The sequence below is a fragment of the Vulpes lagopus genome, chromosome 3 (assembly GCF_018345385.1).
Source record: "Vulpes lagopus strain Blue_001 chromosome 3, ASM1834538v1, whole genome shotgun sequence".
Lineage (NCBI taxonomy): Eukaryota > Metazoa > Chordata > Mammalia > Carnivora > Canidae > Vulpes > Vulpes lagopus.
Window position 1 is genome coordinate 23689412 of NC_054826.1, and position 22310 is coordinate 23711721.

The window sequence follows — 22310 nt, forward strand, 5'->3', positions numbered from 1 at the left end:
TTCTAAAACCTCATACAAAAATTTCAGCCTACTTGCATTTCCATTATCCTCCAACACAGTATACAACAACCAGAAATAAGTGCTATTTAAGATAATTATATTTGAAAGCTAAGGAGGAGGTAGAAGTAATTAATCATAGCTTCAAGGAACCATGAAGATCTATGAGCCAGCAAAGTATCCAGAGAGAAATGATGTTAAATTTATTAATATGTGATCTATGTATATATCGTATATGATTATTTGTGAAATCATCTACATATCCTCTGCACACCCTTCTTTTAATTATGAAATTACTTCTTAGGAAGAGTAATACCTACTCCAACACACTATAATTGTTACATTGTAATAATTATCAAAAACCTTAAGCAATTATCAAAAACCTTAAGTTATATTAAGCAATTCTTTAATTGTATAATAGGTAAACATAGAATTTTTTTCCAGAAAATATCCGGGATACAAATTTTTTTTATAAAATATCACTAAACATGTGCAATTTTATTATTCACTGTCAGAGTGAAGTAGTTTTACTGTCTTGAAATTTATGGCACAATTATGGTCCAGATGGCTTCTATTCTGATTTCTGAACTGTCACATGTCACTTTTTAAAAATTCAACCTTTAAAATATGTATATTATATGTGAGTTTTTTTAATAAATGGAAATGAAGATTTAGATGTATGGTATGTTTTCTCTTCATGGCAAAGTTTCTCTTCTTATCTATAGTTACTCAAGGCATGTAGGGAGAGTGGGAGGGAGTCAAAGATCTAATGCAGGGGTACTTGGGTGGCTCAGTCAGTTAAGCGATTATGGGTCTCACTCTTGGTTTTAGCTCAGGTCATGATCTCAGGGTCCTGGGATGAAGTCTGTTTGTCCCTCTTCCTCCTCCTCTGCTCCTCATCCCACTCTCTCTCCAATAAATAAATAAAATCTTAAAAAAAAGATTTTTAAAAAATCAAATGCAATTAACTACTTTTAGTCAGAGAATTTCCATATTCACTAAAACAAACCTGTTTCATTATGTTGCTTCTTTTACCTGAAATATCATTCTCTCCCACACACTTTCCTATTATTGACCACTTAATTACTTAACAATTCTTTCTATGAACCCTTGGCTAAGATCTTCCCTGCTTTTTCTGCCATAGTTTGTTTACATGTTTATATTTTAATTTGTATATTTATACTCCTGTCCCTAACAAAGTAACTGGATGTTCTTCAAGAATAAGAAAGCCATCCTGGGGACACCTGGGTGGCTCAGTGGTTGAGCGTCTGCCTTTGGCTCAGAGTGTGATCCTGGAGTCCCCGGATCAAGTCCCACATTGGCCTGCTTCTCCTTCTGCCTCTGTCTCTGTTTCTCATGAATAAATAAATAAAATCTTAAAAAAAAAAAAGCCATCCTGGTCATCTCCACACCCACAGTGTCCAACAATATACCTGTCAAATCCATCATTCAGTTAAATATTTGCCAATAGAATGAAAAATGAAGTTTAAAAATTACAAATATTATAGGGGTCTATTCATGCCATTTTCCCACTTTATCTGCTGGGTCATGGTGTTGTTCTTACTACCTATATGAACTCATACTAGAGTACCACTCAGAAGGATTTGTTTCAAATATTTAGGAAGTAGCCTATCATTTATGTCTATGGAATTTTAATGTGTATTTATGATTTGCAAGAGCTTAGTTTTAAGTACTGAAATGAATAGCATCTGTTTCATAGTCATTGGTGCTGTAGATGAGTATCTGAATCATGATATTGAACAAGATAACTCCTAACTGAAACGTTTTGCTTTCTCCTACTGATCTTCATAGTCTTCCTTGTGCAATTTTTCCTGCTTTCCTATTCTCCTTCTTCTGTCTTGTACCAATCATGTCCATCATCATTGCTTATCTCTATCACTGGTAGTTATGGTTAACATTTAAATGGCAACAGAAGCTTCATAAAAATAGTGTCAGAGTGTCTCCAAAAATATTTATTGAACTGTAGCGAGAATATAGTGTTCAGTTAGAAGTATCTAATGGTAAACTCTATCTCCACACATTCAATTTCATTTTAAGCTCAAGGTTCTTCTGAATGAACTACAGGGCCTCTTCTATTTATATCTGAGCACTCTGACTGTCCTGCAAATGCAGGACAAACTTATTCTACAAATAAATTCTGTAGAATTTATATTTTGTGAGAACTTTAGAAGAAAACAGATATCCATTGGTTGTTTTCTTTTCCTCATGAAAATACAAACCCACTGTGATATGATGCATTCAATTTTATTATTTTATATATACAAAAAATAATTTAAATAAAGCTGCAATAATTTTAACCACATCCATATAAGGAAAATCAATCCAGATTGTATACACATATGCTCCAACTTTCATTCTCACTCCATTTTATCTTCCTACAGAGAGAGACTCAATGAGTGGCAAAGAAGTAAGTAAATGGGGTTAGCACAGGTGCTTTCCAAAGTGAGTGAAAGCTTCTCTGATGTAATTCTATTACACTTACTGGCTCCACTGCACTGTAGTACACAGTCTTCTTTACATTATCTTGTGCGGCTTGGAGTTCACCAACATTTGTTGTTTTGAGGAGATGTACCCAACCATTAATACAGAGTTCATCACTGCCATTGCAAAGAGCTTGCCACTATAGTTTATTCTCCATAGTTTGTCCTTTCTTTGTCAACTGTAATAAGGGGGTATTTAAGCAGGCACTTAATGCGAGGACTGAGAGCCCTTGCTAATTGGGCCATTAATTAGGCCACTCACTAGCTACCTATTCCTATTACAAGGTCAACTATTATTAAAATGAGGACTATTTCAAGCCAGGAAACCAAGAAATGCTATCTTTGATCTCTTACACAGCCACCAACTGGTCATTTTCCTTACCATTTGCATTGTGAAGCTAACAGGCTCTGTAAGTATCAAGGCTATTTAAGAGAGCCCTATGGGGGAGCCCTGGTGGCTCAGTGGTTCAGCGCTGCCTTGGGCCCAGGGCATGACCCTGGAGACCCGGGATCCAGTCCCACGTCAGGCTCCCTGCATGGAGCCTGTTTTGTCCTCTGCCTGTGTCTCTGATTCTCACTCTCTCTCTTTCATACATAAATAAATTCTTAAAAGAGAGAGAGAGAGAGAGAGCCCTATGGGTCTTATACATATGAAAGAAGCAAGATTCACTCCTCATAGGCTATAAGCTATGCCTTTAAAATGCCCCTTACTTGTAGGCTGCCATTTGGTTGTTCCATCCTGCTTTGGTCTTCTGACCTCAGAACTAGAATGTGTAGAGTTAAGAGTGGTTTCCTCATTTAGATCACCTAATTTAGCACATTGCGAGTAGCCCTTCCATACTCAGCACTGCCTTTCACATTGCCTTGTCCATTATTTGCACATCATGTATAATGCCTCTATTACGTTTTAAGCTCCTCTAAAGACAGAGTCTTTAAGATCCTCTAAGGATTTCATCGTTGTGTTCACTTCATGAGAGCCTTGAAAAATCATTCGTATTTGGTATACACTAAATACGTATGTATTCCAAGCAGCCCTAGATAGGTCCTAGATGTCCCCAAAGTAATTATCTCTATTAAAGTATTATCCCACTTAATTCTGTAGCTCCCTTAGCATATCTTTGCTTTGAACACCGTGTCACAATTATAATGTTCTTTAAAATGTTGTTAATATGCCTTGTATTAATTCTGTCTTGTTAGCTACATTGGCAAGAGCTACATGTTTTCCTGTGATGCTTTTAAATGAGTCCTGAGGCTAAAATATTATTGGCAGATCCAATAAAAGGTTTAAACATTGTTAGGTTGCATTTCCATGATACAGAGAGAGGATCTCATTTAGGACTTCCTGGCTCACACAGATAGCCTCCTTACATGTGATTTCTTATGTTTCAAGATGGTAATGCATCCCTAAACTAAAATCAATTTGTAAATTCAATTCATATTAAAAATACCAGGGAGTGAAAGCCAAGGCACAGAATTAGTGAGGCAGATGTAATACAAATATAAAATACAAGTAATTTCGTTGTCAGCCTGATCTTCACACTTTTTATCTATGTTTATCCTCCTTATTCTAGTTAAGAACATTTGAAAATAATTTAAGCAACAGAGAAAGATTTTATGCTAAGCAATAATAAAGGCAAGAAGAGGATCCAGAGGAAGATATGACGACTAAGTGTAATATGATATTCTGGATGGGATCCTGGAACAGAATAAGGACATTAGGTAAAAACGAAGAAATCTGAATAACATATAGACTATAAAATGTTCTTAAATGAAGACAAAAACTTCCTGAATCAAACGTCACACCTCACCTTACAAATCTGTATTATAGATCACTAGGATGTTGTTAAATGCCACTTCAGTTTTTAGTAAAAGCTATTCCAATGATATGATGAAAAAGAGAGAGCTCTGCTTTCTGTTATAAATGATGGGAAATTTTATAAAAATACATGTATTCCTATATTATATATAGCCTCCTTTTCTACTTTTATAACCATTAACCTATCATTCCATTAAGTTACAGTGTAGATTTTATGGTATGAATAATTCCATTGCTTATTATTTATAATTAGTTTAGGAAGTAAGACAATCTTTCAATACTTGCCAAAGCTCTGTCATATAGGGGACATCCATTTCTCATCTAAGAACAGTGCCAAGGCACATATTCTGTGCTTCTCTGTCTCACTACTTCTATAATATGCTCTCTTTCACTTCCTTTAAAAAATATTTGGCTTGTCCACTCAACCTTAAATCTTTTTCTTCATTTGTAGTTTCCCTAGATTTTGGATTCTCAGTCTATGAGAAGATTGGAAACATATTTCCAGAATGGAAGGGAAAAAAAAAAGAATTTCTTCTTATTATTATCATTATTTATAGCTCTATTGGAATCTCTAGTTTTAGAATCTATACAGATCATATTTTGTATTAAGAAACCAGGTGGAACCATAGATTTATTCATATCAATTTCAAAATATTTAGATTCTATTTTTCCACAACACCAATACCTTTAGGACCATTCTCCTCAGTCCTCATTCTCCTAGTCCTAGACTAGGAAAAAAAAAAAGAGTGTGAGCAACATGAGCTCTGGTCTGGGAGGCAAAACATCTGGTTTCTAAACAAAACTAGATTAGAATTGGCTATTTATTCTCAGGCCAGTTCTGTGCCCTGGCATCACTTTCATTACGGACGAGTTGAACCCCTTCTAAATCTTATACTCTGTGGATCTGAGGTGGAGAATGCAAACAGAAATAGGATTAGAGGAGAACCACAATAAAGAGTTGGCACCAACAAAAGCAGAAAGGTATGGCTCACCTAGCTGGTCTCTCCTGAAGCTCATGTTAGACATAGCCCCCTCAAAAAGCCTCTGTCAGCATACTCCTTAGCACAACTGCCCATGCCTCATGACTTCACAAGAAATAAGCTCTCCCTTTCTGATATCAGTTAGTGTATCATTCCTTTTATAATCACTTTAATGGTTTCTGCCCTTGCTTATAATTGTTTATGCATACCTCATCTTGAAGAATGTATTAAATGAGGAAAAAACCAAATTAATATATGAAAAAGTATTATGTTAATCTTACATGGGCACAGTAAGTAAATCAAAATTAGAATGCATCTGACTATATCTTCCATGCCTGAGAAAATTAAAAGGTTGAACAAATTGTTTGAAAAGCATTACAAAGTCTTTTCATACAGCATAGAAGAAAACATTAGTATCCAAGCAACTCAGATAAAATGCTTTTTAGTCTGGCAAGCTTAAAGCAAAAAAAAAAAAAAATGAGATGTATGCTTTAAGAGAAAAATTACTGGTAATTATACCCCTCTCTTAGATAAGCAAAACTAATTCTCAGTCTTCAGTCTATCACTCAAACATTTACTCAAGTGCTAGAAAGGAATCTAAAGCATAGCCTCTGCATTTAAGACACTTTAAGACACTACTCAATTGATAAAGAAGATAAAATGAAGACAAATAGTTCTTTAAATCAGGTGGAGGGCAGATCAAGTGCCAGAATAGTGGCTTGGATCAAAGTAGTATGCCTTTCCAAGGATGAAGACCTGCTTTAGATTCAGCATGGGGCAGGCATCAGAAAAGGCTTCATAAAGAAAAGTAACTTGAACCTTACCTTGAGTAGATAATAACTGGGACTTAACTGAGGTAAGAGGAGGTATATGTGTGTGTGTCTGTGTGTGTGAGTGTATGCACGTGTCTTTGAGTTGTGTGTGTACACATGCTGTTTTGCTTTCTTTGTTGTATATATTCTGTTTGCCCCCTTGGATTCAGGATTAAGTTGCTTTCTTTTGGAAGAAAGAACTAATCAGACTATAACAGAGGTTTCTCTAATGTTTCATGTTGAGTTCAGCTGGATAATGGTAATCTTATGCTCAAAAATCAGAAGGTCTAGAAGAAAGTTAGAGTATTTATTCCTCTGGATCCCATACTGAATGATTATTTCAGGCTGGCCATGTCCACGAACCAAAGTCACAACAATTTTTAAGATCATCCTTTTCACATAACTCTTTGCTTCCAAGTTCTAATAAATACTCTAGATTCCCTCAAGACCTAAGATTAATAATAACTACACTGTTACTAACCTAGTAGGTAATTAATTTTCCTTCATGCATTTTCTGTAGCCTGCCCAAAATCTTTGTAACTAGGTCTTAAAAAATAATTCTTGAGTTATTCTAACATGAGCATACCATTGGTTTTGTCCTGGAACACTGTGTGATGCCTATGGCCCCTGTGATGAGTAGCTGGGAAACATGGAAGTGTGTACACATGAAAGAATGATCAGAATAAAGAGACTCTACATATTGTGCAAATCAGAAGCTCTGAACTTAGGGAAGGTAGAAGAACACAACAACTTCATCCCAAATATTGATATTCAGGTACATTCTTTAAAACAGATGAACATGAGAATGAACCTTTGGTAACTTCCTGCATTTTTTATACTTCCTTCTCTCTTTTCTGAGCTCCAGATTCCTCATAAGCAGACCATGTGGTTAAGCCTCCTCAGCCATTTGTCTCCCACTCATCTTACTCTAAGATGTTTTATTTATTTATTTATTTATTCATTCATTCATTCATTCATTCATTCATTCATTTATGAGAGACAGAGAGAGTGGCAGAGACAAAGGCATGGCAGAGACAAAGGCAGAGGGAGAAGCAGGCTCCCCACAGGGAGCCCAAGGTGGGACTCCATCTCAGGACCCCGGGACCACGACCCAAGCCAAAGACTGACACTCAACCACCAAGCCATCCCCGAGTCCCAGGATGTTCTTATTTGAAGTTTCCTAAAACGAGGTTATTAATCTGGGGAATCAGATGTCATGAATTCAATTAAAATTATAAAATGAAAAGTGTGTGTAGGGTACCTGGGTGGTTCAGTCAGTTAAGCATCTGTCTTCAGCTCATGTCCTGGGATCGAGCCTCACATTGGACTTCCTGCAAGGTGGGGAGTCTGCTTCTCTGTCTCTCCCTCTGCCCCTCTTCCCTGCTTGTTCTCTCTCAAATAAATAAACAAAATATTTAAAAAAAAGAAAATTGTGTGTAAATGTGTATTTGTGAATTTTTCTTAGGAGAGAGAATCATTGGCTTTCATTAGACTCTCACCTGGGCCTACATTTCTCCTTCCCGCCACACACATTGTTTTAATGTGGTCTGTTGACTTCAGATACCAGGCACATGAAGGTATCTAGTGGTGCATTTAACATGATGGATACGTAGTACACACATTTTGTATTATTGGTCTACAGTGTAGTTAATTCCACTGTAGTGTTCTTGAGTCAAAATACTTGGGGATCAGGTCATGAATCTAATTAGCTGGGAGACATGGAAATTTTTCTTAATCTTTTGATTCTAAACTGTCCCAGGTATAAAAAAAAGAATAACAACAAAATTTTTATAGCAGGGGATTATTATGGGTGAAAAGTAAGAAACGCTCATTGAAAACTCCTTGTAAACTATAAAGGAATAGTACCTAGCCAGGAGTATTTTTATTTTAAATAGTACTCTTGCCCTTTAGCTCAGATAATTTCTCATGATGGGTTCAAGCACCATTTTTGCATATTTTAGTAAGTTATTTTACATCATATCAAGAAGTTATTGTTAACTGATCCTGAAACTAAAGGTCTTCTGAAATTCTTCTCATGACAATTTCTACACAATTAACTGCAGTAATATCATTTTATTTAAGTTGGAAGCATTTTAAAAATTGGAGTTAATATCCTTGAAAATGTTCTGCCAGTAATAATATGTATTAAATCATATATTATCACTTTCTCCTTATTTTATGAGAGTTTGAGGTAGTTAAAAAGCACATTTATTTTAGTGCCTTGAGTCAATTCATTGTTGTGAATCTGAGACACCATTATGATAGTGAAGAATTAAATTTTTTTTTAATTCAACTTCTGACCTTCATTATTATGTGATTCTGAAAAATTTGCGAAGCTTCTTTCAGTGTTTTCAACTAAATTGTGGATATTCATGTTCACCTCATACAAAGAGCACAGATAACATGATCTTTATGTTTTCTTTGCACCCTAAGTGTGAATAACTTCCCATGGGACTGTTTTGCTAGACTAAAGACATGGAAAGCCTGGGAATTTACCTTCTTCTCAGGAAGATCTTTAAATAATGACTGACTGGTGCCAGCTCCATCCATTACAACTGGGATACACTCTGAGGCATAACTTTCTCTATAGACATCTCTGAAGGAGCAGGCTGATGCTTTCCTCCATAGAGCTTTGCCTACATTGCTTATGAGTTGCCTTCCTTCTATTCCACCCTAGCCCCCACCTCATTCACTTAGTGGATTCACCCAGGAGCCCTTTCTCGTTAGTCACTGGCACAAGGATCCTCATTCAAGGTCACTTCCAGGAAACCTGAGCTAGTCATAGTGTCCAGAATATTATACACAATCGACAATAGGGGATGCTATAATAATACTAACATTAATTATTTCTAAAAATAAAGCAACTTCCAAAGGTGAATATTTTATGTTCATGAAATAACTCTTGGAGAACATAGATTACTATATTTTGGAACCAACAAACTGCATTCACCCAAGGCCACATACTTTAAAACATAAGTTCTTTGACAGGAAAGGATATGTGGAACAGTATCTTGACCAAATAGACGCTAAATGCCATGTCCCTGATAATCCTTATTAAAAATTCTCTAGCATCTGCTGAAATTTAAGTGATTCTCCCTCCATAAGTGAATATAATTATCTTCATAGCTTTGTCTATGGATTAATCAGAGAATCAAACTTTGGGCTACATTTCTATTCAGAAAACAAAACCATAAAGAATCTCCACATAGTTAAATATACAAAGCAAAATACTATTTGGGAGTTGTACAAAATAGGGCCATTAATCAGAATTCCTCAGTCCTGTTGCTTCTGTTGACTTCATATGCTCTTAAATCTATTAGTTAATCAAATTTGGCCAGTACTTTGTAAGATGAACTCTGCCCTTTATTTCAAAGGATAAACAAATTTCAAATAATAATAATTTGATTAAATTTCTCTGCTAGCAAGTGTCACATTAAGCTTTAATATGAATAATGATTTATCGGTAATTAAATACATTTGCAGATTACATTATTCTGAAGAACTGCAAGTTTTTTCTGATTTATTGGATTGATTCTGATAAGAAAGTTTAAGACTTGAATTGACTAGAGATGACTGTGGGTTCTGAATTAAGAAGCAAAGGTCTTGGATCATGAAAGCTTTATTTTATGTTTTCCTATGCAGTTTAGCAATAGGAAATATTGAAAACCTCTATTATCCAGAATTTTTTAAATCTACTAACAAATCCACACAGTTATAATTTACATTCCAATTTGTCTTAGAAGTTGTGTTTTTTTTTCCTTTCCACCTTATTGATATATCTGGCTTGCTAATACAGAACATGATGCCAAGCTGCTCAGGAGAACTCAGCAACTTGGAAACCCAAACACACTCAGGAGGTACTTGTTTCTATAATGCTAAGAGCTCAGAGACTATAAGGAAAACTATCAAGAAAAAAAACCTTCAAGAAGCCAAACCACCAACAGGATCCTTCCTCTTGTCCCTATTCTTTGTTACAGAGTTGGTGTTACTCTAAAGATTAGTAAAAACAGTTCTGCATTTATTCTATGTGAACCAGTGTGTGAAACACTTTGCCTGAAACAATTTGTTTAATTCACGAGGTAGATAAATTTATTATTCTTATTTTCTGAGTTTACCTTAGTAGTGGAGGTGGAAATTAAATCTAGCAATCAGAGTCCACAGTTTATGCTCTTATCCATTATAATATTCTTTGATGAAAATATAAAATATGATGTTTTAATAGAAAGAAGGGATTTTGACTAACATAAACATTGGTCAAATTTACACCCATCACCTGGCTCTCATAAGTATGCATCATGACTTTAATAAAGTAACTTTTTAGACCTTAAATGTTCTTTCTTCCCTATGTTGTAACAAGTCCACAAAAGACAGGTGCTTAAAGTGGGGGTTCCTGAAACTTGTAATAGATTTTACATATTTTCTTTCTTTTTAAAAATGTGATTTATCCTGCTACTATGAATGCTTTGTCAAAATTTCAATTGTTATATGACCTGAACATTTTACTGACTGACCTAATGTTTTAAAAACCACATGAATTCTTACTGGATTCCCAAAGGAGCTGCAATTTCAAATATCATATTTTCATGGCACTGCATGCCTGCTGGGATGGAGTTTCAGTCAGTTATTTTTTTCTCATGTTGTTCCTAGGGATTTTTTGCCCTCTTTTGTTATATTTATATTTTTATGAAAGAAACTACAAAAAATCGCAAAGAGATATAAAAAGAATTGCACAGGAAACCAAGAAGTGGCCTGGAAGGAAAGGAAAAAAAAAATGAAGTATCAGACTACTGCATCTTGAAACACAATATTCCAGATAAACAGACGTGACCTAATCTGAGGACATGTAAAGAAAGGCATGAGAAGCTGTAAAAAGTAAATTCTTCATGAGTGAAGGAATTCTGAATGAGTGACTCAGATTTAATTCCAGTTTGTCTCTAGTTTGTCACCAGAAAAGGCTGGTTTATACACAATACAAATTCCTCATGCTCTAGCCACCCTTGCCTTATGGGAAGATTGCTTGTGTGTATAAACGAACGGAGTTGTTTCAGGAAAGAGCTCAAAATCAAGGAGTCTAGCCTGTAGCGCCAGAGTGGAAGGGAAGATCACAACTGAACATAACAAAAAAAGAAAGGTCTTGCCTTTCTCCTTCATCCTAAATGAAGTTATTAATCAGCAATTAGAGCTCATGGCTGTCACCAAATCACACTTTTTCGAAGACAGTAATAGCACTAGACTACCAGATTTATGATGAATGATAAAGGAAGGCAGATATTTCAGAAGAGATGAGTTGGGGAATTCAGAGCTGCTAAATTTAACTATGAAGATAGATGTGATTTTAATTAATAGTCTAAGTCGATAAAGAGATACATACATTACATTAATAAGGGATAATATGTACTTTAAACTACAGTTGAGGCATTGGATCTGAAACCTGGAGTCTTGGTTTGAGTTTGCTACACTGAGAGCCCAGCCATGCAATAGGTCAGAGGCCTGCAGCCCTGGCATCGGTGCCTAAGAAGAGAAACTCCTAGAAGAAATGATGAGGTCTGTTCCAACTAGCATGCAGCCTTTCCCAATACAAGTATTGCCAAGTGAAAATGTTATAGGACTTCACATAGAAGGGGGAGAAAAATCCTTACTCATGAAATCTTAGCTAATGCAAACTAAAATGCCTATAATATTCTTTTGGTGACAGATTTAATCTTTCTCTACATTTGATCAATTACTAATTCAGAGGAAGGTAATGCTTTGCAATGTTTATGGTAACACTTTGCATGCAAAATTCAACGCGCAATAAGTTTATAATTTAAATTATTCAGTCAACTAAATGCAGACATTCAACTAATGCAGTTATGTCTTAAATCAAATTACACATGGCAACAAGTTTGTAAGTTTGTATAATAAGAAAGCCTTTATTACAGAAGAAAATTAAACTTAACAGCAGTTCTGACCTATTAAACTCACCAATTGTACCCAGCTTGCTTTAAGAGAACTACATATTTAATGGCCTCATGCTCCACGGAATGGCAAAATTTTGAAGGCTCTTTCTAGCTAATACCATCAGCCCAACAGATCTGCATACAACTTTCACAATAGTAAAGCAAATGGACTGTTCTGTCCTGAGAACACAGAACGAGCAGAAACAAAGCATAGATATTCAAAGTAGTCAGTTAAAAATAATCTCTACATGTTCATAGGAGAATTTATTTTATTTTATTTAAAAAAATATTTTTATTTATGAGCGACACTGAGAGAGAGGCAGAGACATAGGCAGAGGGAGAAGAAGACTCCTTCTGGGGAACCGGATGCGGGACTCAATCCCAGGACAACAAGATCACAATCTGAGCCAAAGGCAGACGCTCAACACTGAACCTCCCTGGCATCCCAGTAAAATGAATTTTAAACAAAAAGAATTCAAGAAAATGGGCAAGTTTTGCTTGTCTATGTACTAATAAATATCTGTACTAAAGAGCTCACATTCTAACACATTATAATTTTCTCAGTATTCTCTGGCTCTTCAAAATGTGTTCAAGATTCCCTTGATCTAAAACTTACCAATCATGAGAGAGACATTCATAAGCCTTTTCATTGGACTGTGGATGTCTTACAAGTATGGGTTCACTTTTATGGGTCCAGTGCTTAGTAGAACACCTGGCAATAGAGCAGTGTTTTTTTTTTTTTTATAATGAGTTGAAATGAAATACCTTAGTTCTCTTACTTCATTGATTTCTGCTCTTCCCAATCATCCTTTTCTTCCTTCTTTTTCTCTTCCAGTCCTCTAAATTTAAACATTCCCCAAGATTTGATGCTGGACCTCCTATTTCTCTCAAACATGACATCTTTTATCAATGTCATTCATAATAATGCATCACATTTGAAATGCCATTTCTTCTAAGACTTCTAAAGTCTTTCCATATATTCTTCAATTAGATGAATTTTCCTGACTTCTTTAGTCCACAGTATTCTGTACCCTATTTTTCCCACTTAGTTTATTTGGCCCTATAATATAATAGTAACTGAAGGACTTATATCTTTAAGTCAAGAGTGTCTGCTCTCAGAAATTGGAACAGAAGCTAACCACTGATCCAAAATGATATAAGCCATGTTATTTCCTAAATCTTAAAACCAAAGTCCAATTTTAAGAGAAGGAATCATTTCAAACCAGAATAAAATGTATATAGTCCTAAAATCATTGGCCAAGAACAAAACAGACACTCAAAGTTACTCTTTAATAGCTAATTTTATTTGATTAGCAATTTTTTAAAGTTTCCCCATTTTAATTTCTCCTTCTGCTTGTCTTCAGCTTCCCACATTGTTCCTTATTTTAATGAGGAAAAAAAAGGAGTATCAAAGGTGATTTTCTATAGGATGCCATGACAATAACTATCAACTACCTGCCTTTATACATATGGCTCTCTCTTTGAAAAGTTGTCAATGTTCCTATCTAGAGCCAACTCCTCCACTGCTGCACTGGATCCCATCTCCCTTAATTACTCAGACATTACTCCAGTAATTGTCTACATGATCCTCAATCATTTAATACATCCCGTCAACAAACAAATGTGTTGAAATACCTTCTATCTTATGAGAGAGAGAGAGAGAGAGAGAGAGAGAGAGAGAGAGGGAGAGAGGGAGACAGGGAAAGGAAGGAAAGAGAAGGAAAAGAAAGAAAGAAGATAGAAAAGCCCTCTAGATTCCTATATGGTATCACTCATTCTTAAAATAAAATCCCTTCAGGGCACCTGGCTAGCTCAGTCACTGGAGCACGTGACTCTTGGTTGCAGGGTCATTGAGTGAGCCCCAAGTGTGGTATGAAGTTTGCTTAAAATCAATCAATAAATAAAATAAAATTCATTTTATTGTCTTTACTGGTTTTCTCTTACTTCTTATCCCTGCACCCTCTCAGATTTTCTTTAATCCAGATTTGATCTCACTGCTCCCCTGGAATAGCTCATCTTAGGGTGACAGATAAATTCATATTGATAAATCCAAACATTATTGCTTAGTCCATATTTTTAACTTATGCTCTTCATTTGACACAACTGAAACACTTTCCCCATTCAGTATTAACTTGTCCCACGTCTAGGCACTTGAAGACTGGCCTATGTGAGAGAAATGGTGTCCTAGAAAAACCCCAAGGAAGTAGGCTACAGCAGAGTACTTAATGGACTCGGTCCAGATGCTCTCTCAACTATGAATTTCCCAACTACTCGACCTAAAAGCCGCACACTACAAAAGCCAGGATCTCACTCTTCAAGTATCTGTCCACTGGGTCCTTGTGTCTTCCCTGAGAATGATGGGTTTTTTCAATTTTATTTGGTAATGGCTTATTTAAATGTTGTATCTATATTACCAGAGAACTGATAAATCATTTTAAATTGTTATGTATTATATATATCAGACTTTGATATTAAAGATAAGCTGGCATGATAAAATCAATTATAACGCTTACTATAATTTCTGTCAGGGGTAAATGGGAATTGGGAATTGGAATTGGGTAGTCCCTTTTCCAGAATTCTCTGCCTGAATCCCAATCACAGCAAAATTTACTTGAATCTATTTTCTTTGATCACAAACAGAAAGATTCTCAAGGCAACATTATTCCTTAGTTATGCTATGAGTTTCCTTAGTAAGCCCAGACTCTTGCTTTTATCTTGAATGCTTTATTGATGAATACCTAGCATAAATTTTATTTCGTTCACATTTCCTACTTTAAAATGCTCAGAGCTGTCAAAACTGTCCTCAGATTAAGACGTCTAAACCATTATTTTATTTTCTTGTTTTTTATTTAAGATTGCATTCATTTATTCATGAGAGACAGACAAAGACAGAGACAGAGACAGAGAGAGGCAAGGGGAGAAGCAGACTTCCAGTGGAGCAGGGAGCCAAATGCGGGACTCGATGAGGGACTCATCCAAGGACCCTAGGGTCACGACCTGTACTACAGGCAGACGCTTAAATGACTGAGCCACCCATGCACCTATTTTCCCCTGTTAATAAAGATTCCTTTCTTTGACTCTTTTGGTGTCCCCCAAATATTTCTTCTAACTTCTTAAATATATTTATCAGTGTGTATTTTGGGCTCAAGAGTGGAGAACCAAATTCCATCTTTAGAAATTTTATCTATAATGGTAAAGAAAAGGAACCAGGGTAATTGATATATTTGCATTAGAAAATCAAAGCCCCAAGTACTACTTTCCTTTCAATATACGAATTTTGCTCTTAATTGTATAAAAACTGTATTTCACTATCCCTAAATGGAAAATGACTCTATAATAAATGTTTTCACTTCTTCAATTAAATTGAAAGTTTTTATAATTCATAACTTAATATTCACAAAATAATTCAAACAGTTTAAGTGTAACTTAGAGAAGCATTTTCTCTGTATTCTCTACTATGCATCTACTCAAAAAAATAAGATTTCATAAGAGAATTAATTGTATATTTAATATTCTAATGCAAATAAAAAGCACAATTTGGGGGCATTTGAAATGGATCTGATGAGACTTCCTGAGTCATTGAATCCAATCTCAATATAATTTACTTTAGGAATTGCTAAGTGAATTGTCAGTAGCCAGTTTATTGTAGAATGTCTTCAGTCATGTTTTTATTTAAAATGGTTAAAATTAAATTGCATTAATTTTTATTCAGGAAAAATACATAAATTTTCCAAAATAATATGAGTCAACTCTGACTACATATTTATACAAATACACTTTTGCTGGTATTGAGTGGAAATACAATCATACTCCTTTGCTGCGTTCATTGAGATGACAACCAGGCCAGCTGTGGGGTAAATATTCTATACTTAGAATATAGTTGTTTGATAATTGAGACTAGGTAAATGGACTCATCAGGATGAAACGAGAATGTTTATTCTAAATGATGTAATATTATTTTTACTCAATTTAGTTGGGCTTGCTTTCTCTATAGGTATGGGAAGTACCTGACTTTACTCCCTGTGGAGATGAGAACAGAAGAGACAAGCCATAAGTTAACAAAGACTTAGTGGCTAACAACTAAATCAAAGAAGAATAAAGCAATGTGTTGAGCTGAGGGGTAAGAGGTAAGGCGAGATGACAGAAATTAGGAGAAATGGATCACTATAATAGCAAGGAGCAAAAGGGGACACTGGGATGTGAAGACAAAGTCAGAAGAATGCTAGAAAAATCCAAAAATATAAATGAAAAAATATAGATTTAGGAATTTATAAGACTGCCTAGTATATACTTGTATATACTATTAATTTGTATGCAAAACTCATATAATTACAGGGTATGACATAGAAAAAGAAACCAGCCTTCCTACCATTAAGATTCACCCATTGTGATTAGGCACACTGACAAACTCTCATCTTACTGACAATAAACTCTTTACTTCTTCACCTGAGACCTTTCTCTAGAATGTTCTTATCTTGAACACAGAAAGCCTAGAAATGTCAAAAATTTTATATTCCAGAAAAAACTTAATCAAAGATGGATCTTAATGGTAAATAACTACCCTTAGTACCTATGCCTCTGAAGGGACAATTCTGAGGTAAATTCAACAGAGTTTTCAGTTTCCAATGAGACTGAATCAAACTTGCCAAAATCAGTAACCTGCAGATGAATGCACTAACGATTTTTCTCCGTTCTTTGTTTAACTTTCCCAATGCTTCACTTGGGCTTCCAAGGATCATCTTCCAAATAAACAGAAGTTCTTGAGTTAGTGTATGCTCTGGGGTAACTCAAACTAGATACTTAGACGGGGATCCCTGGGTGGTTCAGCGGTTTGGTGCCTACTTTGGCCCAGGGTACGATCCTGGAGTGCTGGGATCGAATCCCGCATCTGGCTCCCGGCATGGAGCCTGTTTCTCCCTCTGCCTGTGTCTCTGCCCCCCTCTGCGTGTGTGTGTGTGTGTCTATCATGAATAAATAAATAAAATCTTTTAAAAAAACTAGATACTTATAAAGAAAAGACACAGTAAAAACCAGAAGTAATATATTTTTTTTTATTAATTCTACTACTTAATATAATCATAGAGAAGTAGTCATTGACTTTGACCATTTTCACACTTGGAAACATGGATTACCTATTCACATTACTTGCCTTGTCTATAGCTTTTTGTTATATAGCTTCAAAAAACTGTGTATTCTTAAGGATATTTACAGGACTTTGGGGGTGGGGGAAGGGGATACATCTGCATTAAAAAAAAACAGATTTCTAAATTCTTTCATATTTTCTGGCATTAGTTTCACATAGCATTAATAAAAACATACATATATAAATAAAAATTAAAAATACAGCATCAATCTGCAGAGAAAGCATTTGACAAAATATAGCATCCATTCCTGATCAAAACTCTTCAGAGTGTAGGGATAGAGGGAACATTCCTCAACATCTTAAAAGCCATCTACGAAAAACCCACAGCAAATATAATTCTCAATGGGGAAGCACTGGGAGCCTTTCCCCTAAGATCAGGAACAAGGCAGGGATGTCCACTCTCACCACTGCTATTCAACATAGTCCTGGAAGTCCTAGCCTCAGCAGTCAGACAACAAAAACACATTAAAGGCATTCAAATTGGCAAAGAAGAAGTCAAACTCTCCCTCTTCGCCGATGACATGATACTCTACATAGAAAACCCAGAAGACTCCACCCCAAAATTGCTAGAACTCATACAGCAATTTGGCAGTGTGGCAGGATACAAAATCAATGCCCAGAAGTCAGTGGCATTTCTATACACTAACAATGAGACTGAAGAAAGAGAAAGTAAGGAGTCAATCCCATTTACAATTGCACCCAAAAGCATAAGATACCTAGGAATAAACCTAACCAAAGAGGTAAAGGATCTATACCCTAAAAACTATAGAAATTTAGAAAGAAATTGAGGAAGACACAAAGAGATGGAAAAATATTCCATGCTCATGCATTGGCAGAATTAATATTGTGAAAATGTCAATGTTACCCAGGACAATTTACACATTTAATGCAATCCCTATCAAAATACCATGGACTTTCTTCAGAGAGTTAGAACAAATTATTTTAAGATTTGTGTGGAATCAGAAAAGACCCCGAATAGCCAGATGAATTTTAAAAAAGAAAACCATAGCTGGGGGCATCACAATGCCAGATTTCAGGTTGTACTACAAAGCTGTGGTCATCAAGACAGTGTGGTACTGGCACAAAAACAGACACATAGATCAATGGAATAGAATAGAGAAACAAGAAGTGGACCCTCAACTTTATGGTCAACTAATATTCGACAAAGGAGGAAAGACTATCCACTGGAAGAAAGACAGTCTCTTCAATAAATGGTGCTGGGAAAATTGGACAGCCACATGCAGAAGAATGAAACTAGACCATTCTCTTACACCATACACAAAGATAAACTCAAAATGGATGAAAGATCTAAATGTGAGACAAGAGTCCATCAAAATCCTAGAGAAGAACATAGGCAACTCCCTTTTTGAACTTGGCCACAGTAACTTCTTGCAAGATACATCCACGAAGGCAAAAGAAACAAAAGCAAAAATGAACTATTGGGACTTCATCAAGATAAGAAGTTTTTGCACAGCAAAGGATACAGTCAACAAAACTAAAAGACAACCTACAGAATGGGAGAGGATATTTGCAAATGACATACCAGATAAAGGGCTAGTATCCAAGATCTATAAAGAACTTATTAAACTCAACAGCAAAGAAACAAACAATCCAATCATGAAATGGGCAAAAGACATGAAGAGAAATCTCACAGAGGAAGGCATAGACATGGCCAACATGCACATGAGAAAATGCTCCGCATCACTTGCCATCAGGGAAATACAAATCAAAACCACAATGAGATACCACCTCAGGGCCAGTGAGAATGGGGAAAATTAACAAGGCAGGAAACCACAAATGTTAGAGAGGATGTGGAGAAAAGGGAACCCTCTTACACTGTTGGTGGGAATGTGAACTGGTGCAGCCGCTCTGGAAAACTGTGTGGAGGTTCCTCAAAGAGTTAAAAATAGAGCTGCCCTACGACCCAGCAATTGCACTGTTGGGGATTTACTCCAAAGATTCAGATGCAATGAAACGCCGGGACACCTGCACCCCGATGTTTCTATCAGCAATGGCCACAATAGCCAAACTGTGGAAGGAGCCTCGGCGTCCATCGAAAGATGAATGGATAAAGAAGATGTGGTTTATGTATACAATGGAATATTACTCAGCAATTAGAAACGACAAATACCCACCATTTGCTTCAACGTGGATGGAACTGGAGGGTATTATGCTGAGTGAAGTAAGTCAATCGGAGAAGGACAAACAGTGTATGTTCTCATTCATTTGGGGAATATAAATAATAGTGAAAGGGAATATAAGGGAAAGGAGAAGAAATGGGTAGGAAATATCAGAAACGGAGACAGAACATGAAGACTCCTAACTCTGGGAAATGAACTAGGGGTGGTGGAAGGGGAGGAGGGCGGGGGGGTGGGGGTGAATGGGTGACGGGCACTTAGGGGGGCACTTGACGGGATGAGCACTGGGTGTTATTCCGTGTGTTGGCAAATTGAACACCAATAAAAAATAAATTCATTATTTAAAAAATACAGCATCAATCAATAGCTTCATGTGGAATTAGTAAAAAAAATAGCAAAGTTTCTAAAATTTGGTGAGTCTGGAAGTATCCTCTCAAGAGCACTATAGATAGATATTTATAACACCAGGAGAGAGAAAATAGTCCAACAATTTTTAAGTTAAGTATTTTTATTGGGTTTCTCATATTCAAACTTTTAAAATGATACAGTGAAAACTGAAATAGAATACATGATGAATCTTAAATAACATCCATTGGATATTTAATTACTTTATTTCCTTCTAAAATTATATGCTTCCTAAAGAGAAAATCTCTATATTTACTAAAATTCTTTTTAAATATTTCTTTATTTACATTTTCTATTCAGTAAAAATTGTTTGTTTATAAGGAAAATAATAGGCTGCTATGCGGGATCCCTGGGTGGCGCAGCGGTTTGGAGCCTGCCTTTGGCCCAGGGCGCGATCCTGGAGACCCAGGATCGAATCCCACATCGGGCTCCCGGTGCATGGAGCCTGCTTCTCCCTCTGCCTGTGTCTCTGCCCTCTCTCTCTCTCTCTCTCTCTCTCTCTCTGTGACTATCATAAATAAATAAATAAAAAATTAAAAAAAAAATATGCTGCTATGCTTCTTATCATGATTAAAGTTTTTGATTACCTTAATTGAAAGGGTTATTTATCCATATAGGATCATCCAACAGGTTCAAATCTCTTTTAGCATTGTGATATAAACCATACAAATCCTAAAAATAACCAGTTGTTTTATTCTTCTAAAAGATTTTTTTATTTGAGACACACAGAGAGAAAGAGAGCAGGGGAAGGGGCAGAAGGGCAGGGATAGAGAATCTCAAGCAAAATCCCCACTGAGCTTGGAGTCTTGACAGGTGGCATGCTCTTACAACCCTGAGACCATGACCTGAACTGAAATCAGGAGCTGGTCGCTTAGCCACTCACGAAGCCCTGGTTGTTTTTAAAAACCCTCCAACAGATTATAATTTTATCTTGAAAATTTTCATTCAAATTTCCTTTACTAAATATGGATCATCCAATATGAAATCTTAGTCTTCTCACAGTTACATGCTCTCAGAAAATTGTCAGTATTTCTCATAGACACATAAAAATTAGAGATAAAAACAGTATAGGAACTAATCAGCAATGGACTTTTAATTTATTATAAAGCTACAAATTAATGAAATTGTATCATCCTTATTTTATATGCATTCAACTCACTTAATTCTTGGAATTAAGAATCAAGATGTGTGAAACTGCAATTCTTCAAATGTAACGATGATTTTAAGTCTGCTAATTTAATGATGAGCATATCCAAGGACATTATTTTGTAATTCAATTATTTCTCTATAAGTTGTTTCACTTGTCATAAGCCAAGTCATGATTTATTCTTAATATACTTTTCAAAGATCAATAAAGATAATGTGTTCTATTGTGAAATCAATTGAAAATAAATAACTACAGTCCATAATCAAAGATGAGGTAAGGATATACCTTGGAAATTTAAAAATAATAGAAGAGATAAAGTAAATAAATATTCCAACTGAGATGGTGCAAAAATTAGAAATTGCCAGAATGGTACAATATTTTGACCTTTCAAAACAAAGATTTTCCAGTCACCGATGCCCTTCTAAAAAGAAGCAATACTATTTTCAGGCAGCTATTTTTGCCTATGCAAGGAAGGTTAAGAACACTATACCTTCTTTTGCCCTCAAAACCTCCCTCTCAACTTGTAAAGACAAGTTGAAAATGGCAGTGGTACAAAGACTGGAAAAGGAAAATACTGTTTACTTATTAACAAATGAAAGTTTGAAATTTCAATCATAGGCTTATATCTTCCATGCAAACTAAGCAAATATTTTATATCTTATTTAATGAGATTGCATTTTTATTTCAAAAGATTTAAGTAGACAATAAATAAATATGCTCTCAATAATCATGATGATTTATTTTTTCTCAATAAACTTTTTGAGTGCCTCCTCCTTAATAGGCAATTTTCTTTTTTTTTTTTTAACTGGGAGCGAAAGCAGAGTTTATTGATATATGATACACATTAAACATATATTATATATACATTCACAGAGAGAGAGAGAGATGGAGAGGGTGTTCAGGAGATTTGGAAAGGAGAAGAGCGTGATTCTATACAAGCATTCACGTGCATTCTAGTTAAAATAGGCATACAATATATAAATATTTATATATTGGAATATATATGGGGATCAGAGCTATGGATTAAAATAAAATAGAGCAAAAATGATGGGCAGAAGGTACACAGGACAGAAGAGAGAACATGAAGTGCTGCTACCAGACGCATAAGGTGGCAAAATAATACTTCAAAATATTTCCATGTAACTTATTCTAGTACTTTTTATAGCTTTTATAGATTCAATCATTATTTTGCCTTTTTTAAATGAAATTAAGCTTATCTATTTCCAAATAGATATTACCTAGTGGCATGTACTGAATAAGCGACATTTTCCTTACTGATACAAATGCAAACTTCATCACATGCTACATTAAATCCCACAGCACATACAGATGTGCTTCAAATTTTCTTTTATTACCCCTAATCAATTTTGGTTCAAAAGTTTATCTTTCAATAACTCTGACTTTATAACATGATTTTTTTTTTTTCTGGTAG